General features: G+C 40.0%; 1 pseudogene; it reads left to right on the forward strand.

The window, feature by feature from the left end:
- The window catches only part of LOC122109309, a 28,768-nt pseudogene extending 16,361 nt beyond the window's left edge, over positions 1 to 12,407 (forward strand).
- The last annotated feature ends 742 nt before the right edge of the window (positions 12,408 to 13,149 follow it).

Below are 13,149 nucleotides of genomic sequence, written 5' to 3' on the forward strand. Positions count from 1 at the left end.
GAAGCCAATTCTGATGGACTTTACAGTATCAGAAATATAGGCTCTAGTTATTTTATTTTATTTTTGTCGTTGTGGGGCTTGAACTCTGGGCCTGGGCTCTGTCCCTCAGCTCTTCAGCTCAAGGCATGCATTCTACCGCTTGAGCCACAGTGCCACTTCTGGTTTTCTGGTGGTTAATTGAAGATCAGAGTCTCACAGATTGATCAGATTGGCTTTGAACCAGATCCTCAGAGCTCAGCATAAGCCACTGGTGCCCTGCTTGCTTGAGCATTTTATAACAGTGAATAAAGAGAGAGTCATCTTAGACTATTGGCTAGTAACATTTTTGCTATAGTACTTGTCTGCATTCTTCTATCTGGCAATACTTCCCCCAGCCTGGTAGTCAGAATTTCTGACAGCTGCTTGCCATGGCTTTCAATTAGAGACATCTATCTGTAAATGGTACATCGGCACACAGCCCATTACTGCTGTAGAGTTGGTGACGGTAGCAATTACTATTATTATTGCCAGTCAAGTTGCCAGTAAGAGCACTGTTTTTAGCACTCTTACCTAACCATAGGTCTGTTGTTTGTGGATAAAACTTCCTTTCAAGAAATTGCATCCAGCCAATCGAACTAGACAGGTATTTCTGAGAAACTGGAAAAAAATACCCACATTCCTAACTTGCAGTCTATCCTTTGGCACAAGGAAAAGAATAAAGAATACTACACATCTTCTCCATCTCAGCTGTACCTATGTCTGTGAATTTTCTCTTTTTCAAGTCTTGGGCATAAGCAGAGAAGTGCCTATTGGATCTATAGTGCCATTTCAGTATAGAGACAAGCACAGATCCTCTGAAATTCCTTTCCTCTATTTGATCTCCAGCTCAATGAAGTAAGTCAGTCAAGGATTCTTTTTTTTGGGGGGGGTCGGTTGTGGGGGCCTGAACTCTGGGCCTGGGCGCTGTCCCTTAGCTCTTCAGCTCAAGGCTAGCACTCTACCACTTGAGCCACAGCGCCACTTCCGGCTTTTTTTTCCTGCTTATGTGGTGCTGAGGAATTGAACCCAGGGCCTCAAGCATGCAAGGCAAGCGCTCTACCATTGAGCCACCTCCCCAGCCCTCAAGGGTTCTTGTTATACAATATCACTAACAGTACAGGCTTTAGACCTCAACTGTCTGGGTTTGAATTCCTGGGATTGAAGCCCAGGACACATTTCTTAAGATTTTGTACCTCAGTTTACCAATGGAAAATGGAAAAGTAATAGTACTTATATAAAATAATAATAGTACTTATCTCATAATCTTATTCCAAACTTTTTTTTTTTTTTTTGGGTCCAGTCGTGGGGCCTGAACTCTGGGCCTGGGCGCTGTCCCTCAGCTCTTCAGCTCAAGGCTAGCACTCTACCACTCAAGCCACAGCGCCACTTCCGGCTTTTTTCTTTTTGCTTATGTGGTGCTGAGGAATCGAACCCAGGGCCTCCGGCTTGCAAGGCAAGCACTCTACCACTGAGCCACCTTCCCAGCCCTCTTATTCCAAACTTTAAATGAGTTCATTTATTTAAAACAGCGATTGACACATGGTAAATACCCCATACTACAAATTAGCTCTTATTATGTGTAAAACTGGTGTTCTCAACCAGAGTGGCAAGTCAAAATTAATGAGGGAGATTTTGAGAAATGGTGTTTTTCACAGCCTATCCCAGATCAGGTCTTCTCTGATATTATAAGAGTGACATTTTAGGCTAGAAAATTCTGCATTGAGGTGGAGTGCTTTCTCCACATTGTAAAATGTTTCACAGCATTCATGACTCCCATTAAATACCAAACAGTAACTGCCCTCTCACATTTAGACAACCAAAATTATTTCCAAGCATTGCTAAACATCTATCCCCTGGTAAGAAAAATATCCCTGGCTGAGATCTATCTCAGAACGAGTTCTTCAGTGTCTCTGAGAAGGGAAGTTTAGGATCATCCCAAAGACAGATCTAGGTCTTGTGTGGCTTGAGGCTTATAAAATCTGAGAGTATCCTTCTTTAAGAAATAATGTAAATTACAGGGGCTGGGAAGACGGCTCAGTGGTAGAGTGCTTGCCATGCATGCATGAGGCCCTCAGTTCAATTCCTCAGCACCACATAAGCAGAAAAAAAAAGCCAGAAGTGGGGCTGAGGGTCAAGTGGTAGAGCGCTAGTCTACAGTTGAAGAGCTGAGGGACAGCGCCTAGGCCCAGAGTTCAGACACCACAACTGACAAAAAAAAAAGAACTAATGTAAATGACAAATTCAAATTTAGATATGGAAGTGAAGATTCATTTAAAATGCATACAGATAACAAAATACTAAAGCCTTGGAAACATTCATTTCTTTCTTTTTGAGATCACTGGAGGCAACTTATAAGCAGAAATTCTTCTTAATCATAACCTGGCTTCCTTCACTTAAAACATCTGACAAGTCTTAGCACTCACAGGAGCTCTTGATGGAGGATCCCTGAAGTTCAAATGTCCTGAACCAGCTTCATGCCAAATCTACTTCTGTGGTTCCCTGCTGTTTGTCCTGGCTCTGGCTGGAGGCCCAGCTCAGAGAACAGGCTCAAGACTCACAAAATCCAACTAACTCCATTACAATTTCAGAAAACTTGGCACTAGGAGATAGGTAGGAAATAGAAGGGCAGGGAGTACAGTGAGAATGAGATTGCAGCCAAAATCCAAAGTCTAGAGAACTGTAGCACTGGACTAGAATCAAGCAATGTCAGCAAGTATGCTGAGCTTCGGCCTGTAGCTGTAGGCTTTCAGAAACTCTCTTTGCCTTTGAAACCTAAGGCAGAGTAACTGATGAGGACTTAGGATGGGGTCTGGCACTGAGAAGATGTGTGGTCTATAGGTCACACAGTCATCATTATCAGTACCATGTCATTCTGGTAACCAAAGGAGCCAAGCAGCGAATAGGCAGGTCACACAAGCATCCAGCAGCCATAATTAGGAGGCTGGACTCCAGGTGATAGAAGACTTACTTCTCAGCTAATGAGATCAAGTTGTGGGAAGAAACTAAACTTGCAAAACACTGGATTCCTTGGTCAAGAGGCGTCCAAGAAGTGGGTGTGAGGAGGAATGGTTGGGGTAAGCCATAAAGACCTGCAGAGGAAGAGAGAATGAGGCAGGGTGGCCATAGTGTGATGGCCACTCAACAGAGGCTCTCTTGATCCTGTGGCTGGAGCATCAAGCGAGGTGGACCTGCAAGCTCCTCAGCAGGATTGTCCATGGAAATATCATAGAACTTGTTCAGATGAAGTATTAAAATGAAAGGTTATCCAGATGCATGAAATCACAGGCTGGCGCCATGGTCACCCCAGCACAATTCAGGTGGGCCTGGAATTCCTTCTCATAACTGGAGATGAGGACTACGTGACTATAAAGTTTATTCCTCAAGGTTAGATGGACATACCAGCACATACAGGCGTTCCACGAATGGCTATCTTGATCACATTTAAAAGACATCATCTATATTATCAACATTATTACTGCTGCTACTTCCATAGTGCTCTATGCTTTATATTACAAGCTTTCAAGGATGAGGCAAACTACAAACCCAAGGTGGATACAACTAATACCCTAGTCAAACAAGTTATACCAGTGAAACAACAGAATCTGTATCCTGGATTTCTATGTTCTATTTATCATGAATGTTGGAATCACTTGGCCTAGAAAACTAATTTTAACCAGTGGTATGCTATTCTCTTATCAAGTGTTTTATAAAAATTTCTAAGAGGAAATGCATCTTATCTTCTTTTCTTTGTCCATCTACTGGTAATCCTTCAAATAAATACTAAAGTGATCCAAACAAAGCCATGATAAGAGGGAGACTAGTAAATCTGCATGATTTTCAGGCTAGAACTTCAAACCATCCTTAAGTAATGAGGACAAGTTCCATAATGTAGACATAGGTTAAACTAGGAATGTGGTATACCTGCAATCCCAGTACTCGAGACAGAGGCAGGAGGATGGCCAGTCTGGGCTATGTAGTGAGACCCTGTGTCATAAAGAAGGAAGACCAGGTGAAGTGGAAGAGGAAGAGGAGGAGGAGGAAGAGGAAAAAACTGGGATCAAAATAATCCATCTCCTTTATTGTAGTCCATGATTCTAGAAACCTGCTTTTTTTTTTTTTTTTTTTTTTGTTAGTCATGGGGCTTGAACTCAGGGCTTGGGCGCTGTCCCTCAGCTCTTCAGCACAAGGCTAGCACTCTACAACTTGAGCCACAGTGCCACTTCCAGTTTTGTGAGTGCTTTATTGGAGATAAGAGTCTCACAGACTTTCCTGCCCAGGCTGGCTTTGAACCGTGATCCTCAGATTTCAGCCTCCTGAGTAGTTAGTATTACAGGCATGAGCCACTAGTGTCTGGCTAAATCTGCATTTTCTATAATAGATATATCTTATTTGTTTGGGTTTTTAGATATGTTATTTGCAAAGAACAACATTCAACTCTTTGACTTACGTTTATTCTCTGACACTACCTCCTATGTTTTTCTTTTAAATCTTTTCCATACATTGTGGAAATTTGATGTTTAACACAAACTTCTAAATTTACAACACACCAAGCTTATAAAATACTTGGAGAATTGGTTGTGTGCCGCTGATTATTGTTTTCCCAACTGTGTTGAAATTCGATAAAAAAAAAATTCTGTCAGAGCCAGGGCTATCTAGCTTCAATATCCATACTCAATGAACTTTCTTCTAACAAGCAGTCTCACTGGACACCAAACACAGATGTTAAGATAGCCTGCTTTTGAGGGAATTCAATAATAGCCTTTCATACTTTTGGTTGTAACTCTCCATCAATGTTATTAATAATTAATAAGGTAATATACTATAAATATCTGTATTGTTACTTCACAGAGTGCATGAGTGCCTGATATACCAATGATATTTACAAAATAGTCATTATTATTGATATTATTAATTTGCTCCAACTTTACAGTCAGAACTAGTCTTAGACATGTAACACAGAGCAAGATAGTTAAAGTTACAAACCTTCAATCTCCTCAACTACAAAAGGTAGGAAATAGTTCCTACTTATAGAGTGTTGTGGTGAAGATTAGCAGTGATAATGCTATGAGAATTTAGCATTGTGTCAGCTAGTGAATGATGCACAAATAAGCACTTGTTATTATACCGTTATTATAATAACTATGCTTTTGAGTTGGGCACCAATGGCTCATGCCTGTAATCATATACTCAGGAGGCTGAGTTCTGAAGATTGTGGTTTGAAGCCAGCCCAGAAAGGAAAGTCTGTAAGACTCTGATCTCTAATTAACCAGCAAAAAGCCAGAAGTGGGGCTGTGGTTCAAGCAGTAGAGCTTCAGCCTTAAGTGAAAACATTAAGGAACAGCATCTAGGCATGCGCGCGCACATGCACACACACACACACACACGCGCACACACACACACACACACACACAGCCATGCCTTTGTTTGGCTTATGCCTGATGTCATCACATATGCCATCTCTTGTTATGTCTCTTCATGCCTTTCCTTACTTTTGAAATGTCTTTGAAAATAAATCTTTGAAAATAATGAAGACTACTTGGAAGAATTCCATTGGATTCTTCCCTTTGGATTCTCATCAAGTCGATTTTGATTACTTTTAATTTCCCCTAAGCCTTTTCTCTTAAGCCTTTTCCTCTAAGCCTTCTCTCTCTTGTCATTATCATTTACTTCAGGACATTCTTGATGCAAGGCCACTATCCTGAGTCAGCACATTTTGTGACTTGGAAACTCTTTGTTCAGTAACAGTTATGCCATGCCCTTCCTTGATTATAGTCAAGATGCGTGACTTGCATTTGCACTGTTGCCTCAAAATGTCCACTTACCTTCTCTTGAGCCTCAAGATTGAGAAGTCCACAGAATTTTTACATTCTTTCAGCAATACCTTTTGCTAAAGGCGCTTGAATTGCTCTCACCTATGACTGTCCTCTTCTTTGTCTCTGTTATCCAACGATCCTTAACACCTCTTTCTGCTTGTCTTCCTTTTCTCTGTAGTTTCCCTTTATTTTTGAGGCTGTATTAATGTGATGTAAATGTGCCATCTTGCATTCCAGTTTCTAAAATAAGCCAAGGGCTGGAAGCATAGCTCAGCCCTAGAGAACCTGTCTAGCAAGAGCAAGGTCCAGTACCGCTTTTCTGCCTCCAAATCTTCTTGCCAGGTACAGTACTCACACTTGTAATCCTAGCTAATGAGGAGCTTGAGATCTGAGGATCATGGTTTGAAGTTAGCTAGGGCAGAGAAGTCCTCAACAACTTATCCCAACAAAGTTGGACTGGAGGTGTGGTTCAAGTTGTAGACCACTACTAGCCATGAGTGAGAGTAAAGCAAGAGCTAAAGGCCCCAAATTCTAACCCCATTGCCATAACAAAACAAAATAACTAAGCCAGGTGCCAGTGGCTCATAGCTGTAACTCTAGCTACTTAAGAGGCTGCTCTCTGAAGGATCATAATTTGAAGTCAACCAGGGCAGAATAGTTTGCTCAACTCCATGTCCAAAATAACCAGCAAAAACCCAAATAGAGGTATGGCTCAACTGGTAGAGCATTAGCTTAGCAAGTAAGCCTTAGTAAACTCAAGGCCCTGAGTTCAAACCCCAATACTGCCAAAAAATTTTAAATGAACAAATGAAGACTATGCTGAAAGATTTGGTTAGCAAAGATTGAAGTATACCATATTATATGTTATGACTATATTCTTTTTTATAATTAATAAGTTTTTTATTGTGAAAATACTGTACAGAGGGGTTACAATTACATGAGCAAGGTAATGAGTACATATCTTATCAAGCATTGTTGCCTCCTCCTTTGTTTCTTCTTACCATTCCTGCCCTCCCATCTTCCCCTCCCCTCCTTGTCCCTCCCCCCCCCATCCCCGGCCCTGCCCAAAGTTGTAAAGTTCATTTTTCGACATAACGTCTTGTACATCTATCTCATTGTTGCAATGGGCCCACTTGTATCCCTATTTAAACAATTTGTTTTTTCCCCTCCACAAATTATACCAACATCAAATACAATGAAAACAGGGGTTATACCATGTGGGAGGGACATACAAAGCAACAAAGAAATCATCTTATAAATATGTTAGAAACAATAGCAAGAAAGAAAAACAATTTGAGTCCTTATCTTGGGGTTCATTTCACCTAACATCAACTTGTCTGACTGTTTCTCTTGTCATACATATACTAGTTATTGCAAATAAGGGAAACCGTGGGACCTATGTTTCTTTAGGCCTGGCTTACTTCACTTAATATAAATTTTTTCCAAGTCTTTCCATTTCCTAGCAAATGGGGCAATGTCATTCTTTCTGTGGAGGCATAGAATTCCATTGTGTATATATACCACATTTTCTTGATCCATTCATCTACAGAGGGGCAGCTGGGTTGGTTCCATATCTTAGCTATGGTAAATAATGCTGCAATAAACATAGTTGTGCTGGTAGCTTTAATATGGCCTTGTTTGTGACCATTTGGGTAAATGCCCAGAAGTGGGATTGCTGGGTGGTAGGGGAGCTCTATGTGTAGTCTTTTGAGGAACCTCCATACTGCTTTCCAGAGTGGCTGAACAATTTTACACTACCACCAACAATGCAGTAATGTTCCCTTTTGGCCACATCCCCTCCAGCATCTGTTGTTATTAGATTTCTTGATTATAGTCATTCTAACTGGGGTGAAGTGGAATCTCAATGTTGTTTTGATTTGCATTTCTTTTATGGCCAGAGAAGTTGAGCATTTCTTCATGTGCCTATTGGCCTTTCTTATTTCTTCTTCAGAGAAGTCTCTCTTTAAGTCTATAGCCCACTTATTAATGGGAGAATAACAAAGGAGGGGGCAATAATGCTCAACAAGAAATGTACTCATTACCTTACTCATGTAACTGTAACCCCTCTGTATAGCATCTTTACAATAAAATAATTTTTTTTAAATCAGCCTTCCAGACATCAAGTTCTTTACATTAAACTTGCTGCCTCCTAAATGAACAGTTATGCTGTTATAATCATAGTCTCATATATTCATACAGATTGATAAATGTCATGCTTGAAGTAAGAAATAAAAATGTGTTTTGCAGCTATATCTAGTTGAAATGTAATATATAAACAATTAGTAATTATTATGATGAAAGATTCATCTGTCTCTGTGCTAGGAATTGTTGCTAAGGATTAAACCCAGGACCTCATGCTTGTTAAACATGTGTCCTGTCACTGAACTGCATCATCAACCCTAGGATCTATCTTTTCTAATGAGAAAAACAAAAGGCTTTCAGCAAAAACTCACAGTACTATTTTGAAAGAAGAACTGTGTAGTTATTGCCAGGTTACATTTAAGTTGAAGGTAACAAAACTTTATATATAGAAAATCTCAAAGAATCCACTTGAAGAGAAATTATTAGACTTAAGTTCAGCAAAGTTGCAGGATATAAGATTAATATGCAAAAAATCAATTATATTTTCATATACTTACTCTGAAGTAAAATTAGGAAAACAGTTCTCAGTTCTATTTATAGCATTAAGAAAAATACTTAGAAATATATTAAAAGTGCATAATATCTACTTAGAAAATTAAAAATGTTGAAATTAAAGAACTCTAAATAAATGAGATTTAATATAGTTAAGATAGCAGTATTCATCAGGGCATTTATAGACATAACACAATGCTAATCATAATCCCATCTGACTTCTTTGCAGAAATTGACAACCTCATCATAGAAATCCATATGGAAATTCAAGCCCACTCAATAGCTGAAACAAAATTGAATAAGAGTAAAGTTGAAGGACTCACCTATTTCAAGACTTACTACAAAGTTATAGTTATCAACATATATGTTACTAACATTAGGAAAGATATATGTTCAAAATGGGTAAGAATTGAGAATCCAGAAATAACATTTATAGTTGGTTGATTTTGACAAGCTGTATTAAGACCATTTGATGGAGAAAGAATAGTTTTCTGAAACAAGTGGTTCTGGGAAAATCAGATAAACATATACAAAATAATAAAGTTGGATCCCTAACCTGTACCATATACAAAAGCTAACTCAAAATACTGGACTCAAATTTTAACTCTTTGAAGAAAACACTGACATAAATCTATATGATCTTGGACTAAACAATGGTTTCATAAATATGTTACCAAAAGAACTAAAAACCAAAGAAAAATAGATAAGTTGGACATTATCAAGATAAATTCTTCATTTACCACCAAGAAAGTAAAAAGAAAACTTGCAGAATGGGACACAATTGCAATATTTCTGATAAAGAGCTTGTATTTAGAATGCATCAATTAGTAAAATCAACAGTAAAAAAGAAATTATTGGCCCTTTCCTTTAAAAAAAGAAAAGGAAGGGGCTGGGAAGGTGGCTCAGTGGTAGAGCACTTGCCTTGCATGCCTGAGGGCCTGGGTTCGATTCCTCAGCACCACATAAACAAAAAGAAAAAAGCCGGAAGTGGCACTGTGGCTCAAGTGGTAGAGCGCTAGCCTTGAGCTGAAGAGCTGAGGGACAGCGCCCAGGCCCAGAATTCAGGCCCCACGACCAGACACAAAAAAAAAGAAAAAAAAGAAAAGGGAAATAGAAATAGCAATAAAAAGAAAAACTAAAAACTAACAAACACTTGAATTGCTATATATTTTGTTTCTCCAAACAAAATAGAAAAATCGTGACTATTGCAGATAATGGTTCATGTCTGCTGTCTCAGCTACTCAACAGGCAGAGATTAGAACTAGAGGTGTAACTCAAGTTATAGAGCACCCAGAGTTCAAGTCCCAGTAACAGCACAAAAAAAAAAAAAAAGAAGAAGAAGAAGAAGAAGAAGAAGCAAGGAGTAAGATGGCAGTTTAAGACCCAACTGGGCAAAAAGCAAAACTTCATCTTAACCAATAACTGCTCCCAGAAGTGTAGGAGATCTGAGATAGGAAGATCTTGTCCAAAGTCAGGCAAAAGTAAGACTCAAGTCTATAAAAATAAAAATGGCTGGGGACATGGCTCAAATGATAGAGCACCTGCCTACCAAGAGGCCCTGAGTCCAAATCCAGCACCACCAAGGGGGAATACATGTATGCACACATACAAATGGCCAATAGGCGTAAGAAAAGATACTAATCATTGACCATCAGAGAAATACAAGTCAAAGTGGTAGTGAGCTACCACTCCACACCACTACTATGACTATAATCAAAGAGAAGGAAAATAGCAAGTGTTCACAAGAATGTGGGGAATGGAATTTGAAACACTAATACTTTAGTGATAGAGATGGTAAATTATGTAGCTCGCAATTTCAGGAAATAACCTGTCAGTTCCTTAAAAGACTAAGCATCTAGTTTATATATAAATCAGTAATATCATGTCTAACTATGCACTTAAGAGAATTTAAAACATATGCCCCAAAAATACTTGTGCAACATTTTCATAAACAACCCAAATATCCACCAATCAATGAACTGAGAAGTAAAATGTAGACAACGGAATGTTATTTGTCTATAAAGATGGCTGCAATTCTACTTGAGGGTAGGAAGACAAGACATGTTAAACCAAGGGGAAGTTTATTTATTTATTCATTTTGCCAGTCCTGAGACTTGAACTCAGGGTCCCTGAGCTTCTTTTGCACAAGGCTAGCACTCTATCACTTGAGCTACCATGCCACTTCTGGCTTATTCTGTGTATGTACTAAGGAATCGAATCCAGGGCTTCATGTATACCAAGCCACATTCCCAGCCCCAGGGGAGGTTTAACAAACAGAAGTTGGTAAGTTGAAAATACCATGTAAGTTAAAAAAAAATACATGTAAAAGATTGATCTGTGATTGGGTAAGGAATGCCTCTCACTACTGAGCTGCTGCTTGGTGAAGTGGAAGCCATGGCACTCTATGTCACCAGGGATCTGAAATGCTGAAAAGAAGGTCAAGGTCAGTGTGACAGGTGCAAATCATGTGTCCTGTGGCCACAACTGCAGCCTCCAAACCCAAGCAGAAGCCAATAACAGCTCTTGGAGACATTGGTAACCAAGTCAGTGAATAGCTACAGACCAGAGTGCCTCTGAGAAAGGAAATGAAAACTTCAGCTACTGGAAAAGTTATTGCTAAAAAGCTGCCAGACCCTCTGGAAAAAATACATCTGTGTGTGTGTGTGTGTGTGTGTGTGTGTGTGTGTGTGTGTGTGTGTGTGTGTGTGTGTGTGTGACAGCTGGAGCCAGAGCCATAGCCTGAACCTGAATCTGAGCCTGAAGAAAGAAAACATTTGGTTGATATTTGACTAAGCCGCTGACAAAGAATATCCATATTAGCCTTTCTCCAATGTAATCCTTACAATGATAATGTGGATGCATAAGATGGAGATGATTCAAATCTTTGGGGCTAACATACAAAAGATGTCTATGAATAGCTGAGATAACTTGAAGAACAAAATACCCACTGGGTAGGGAAGACACTGACTGGTAACACCAGAACTAACCTGGTTAGTCATTATATGTTCAAATGGAATCCAGGTTGCCACAGAAGCCCATGAGCATGATTGTTTCCATCACTCATCAGTTCATGCAAAATAACTGTGCCCAGACAGTGGCTGTAGCTGTTTGCTATCACCCCATGTTTACTACAAGTAAATAGGAAGTCATATACACTCCAAAATTTGGGAATTTTGCTTTTGTGATTAATGATCCTAACACTAAGCACCAGATTAGACCAATGGAAATGAGAATTGTTGTTGTTGTTCTTCTCCTTCTCCTCCTCCTCCTCCTCCTCCTCCTCCTCCTCCTCCTCCTCCTCCTCCTCCTCCTCCTCCTCTTCCTCCTCCTCCTCCTCTTCCTCTTTCTTCTTCTTCTTCTTCTCCCTCTTGTCAGTTGTGGGTTTGAACTCTGGGCCTGGGCGCTGGCCCTGAGCTCTTCAGCTCAAGGCAAGTGCTCTACCACTCAAGCCACAGCACCACTTCTGGTTTTCTGATGGTTATTGGAGATGAGAGTCTCATGGATGTTCCTGCCTGGGCTGGCTTTGAACTGCGATCCTCAGATCTCAGCCTCCTGAGTAGCTAGGATTATAAGCAGGAGCCACTGGTGCCCAGCGAGAATTGTACATTTAATTTAAACTTCCATTTGGGTTGCCCTCTATTTCAGATGCAGAGCATCTAAAATTGGAGAGACTAATGTTGAGCAATGTACTTTGGTCAAATTCCTGATAGAGCTATGTGGGATTATGATATGGTGTACTTTTCTCCTTCCCAAATTGCAGCAGAGGATTTTTGCTTAGTACCAAAATTTCTTGATAATGGCAACTTGACACCAATCATATAGTATTACTTGTCATACTGAAGAATTCCTTCTTCCTGTTATGAAGCATTGGCTAGGAATATACTCATGGTGAATCATGGGCTTACAAGCACAGGTCTATGTTACCAGCATTATGGCTCATAATCTCAGTTACTCAGGAGATAGAGATTGGGAGGATTGTAGTTTGAGGTCAGCTTTTGCAAAAAAAGTAAGCAAGACCCCACCCATCTCTACCAATAAACGGACATAGTGGTTTGTTATTCCAGCTATATGGGAGACATAAATATCAGGATCACAGTCCAGACTGACCTTAGACAAAAAACATGAGACCCTACGTGAAAAGTAAAGACAAAATGGGTTTGTGGTATGGCGGGTAAAGAATCTGCCTAGGGGCTAGGAAGTTAGCTCAGTGGCAGAGTGCTTGCCTCGCATGCATGAGGCCTGGGTTCGATTCCTCAGCACCACATAAGCCAAAAAAAAGCCAGAAGTGGTGCTGTGGTTCCAATGGTAGGGCGCTGGCCTTAAGCTGAAGAGCTGAGGGACAGCACCCAGGCCCAGAGTTCAGCCCCCACAACCAACAACAACACAACAAAAGAGCCTGCCTAGCAAGCAGGAGACCTGGAGTTCAAAATCTAGTCTTGCCCCAAGCAATCCTACTCTAACACAGTTGAATTCTGTTTTTGTTCAATAGTTGACTAAGGCTATGACAAAGATGTAATATAAATATGAGTGAGAGTACTATCATCCTTTTCAAAAAAGGTTTTTTAGTGAACATTTTTACTTTTCATGGCTTAAAAAAAAAGTACAATCTATGTAATACACCTTTAAAAGCAGTCAGTACCCTGGAGGGTATAGGTTGTTTTCTCTATGATCTTGTGGCTGCCTG

This window comes from Dipodomys spectabilis, unplaced genomic scaffold (assembly GCF_019054845.1).
Source record: "Dipodomys spectabilis isolate Male_0828 unplaced genomic scaffold, ASM1905484v1 ptg000069l, whole genome shotgun sequence".
NCBI lineage: Eukaryota > Metazoa > Chordata > Mammalia > Rodentia > Heteromyidae > Dipodomys > Dipodomys spectabilis.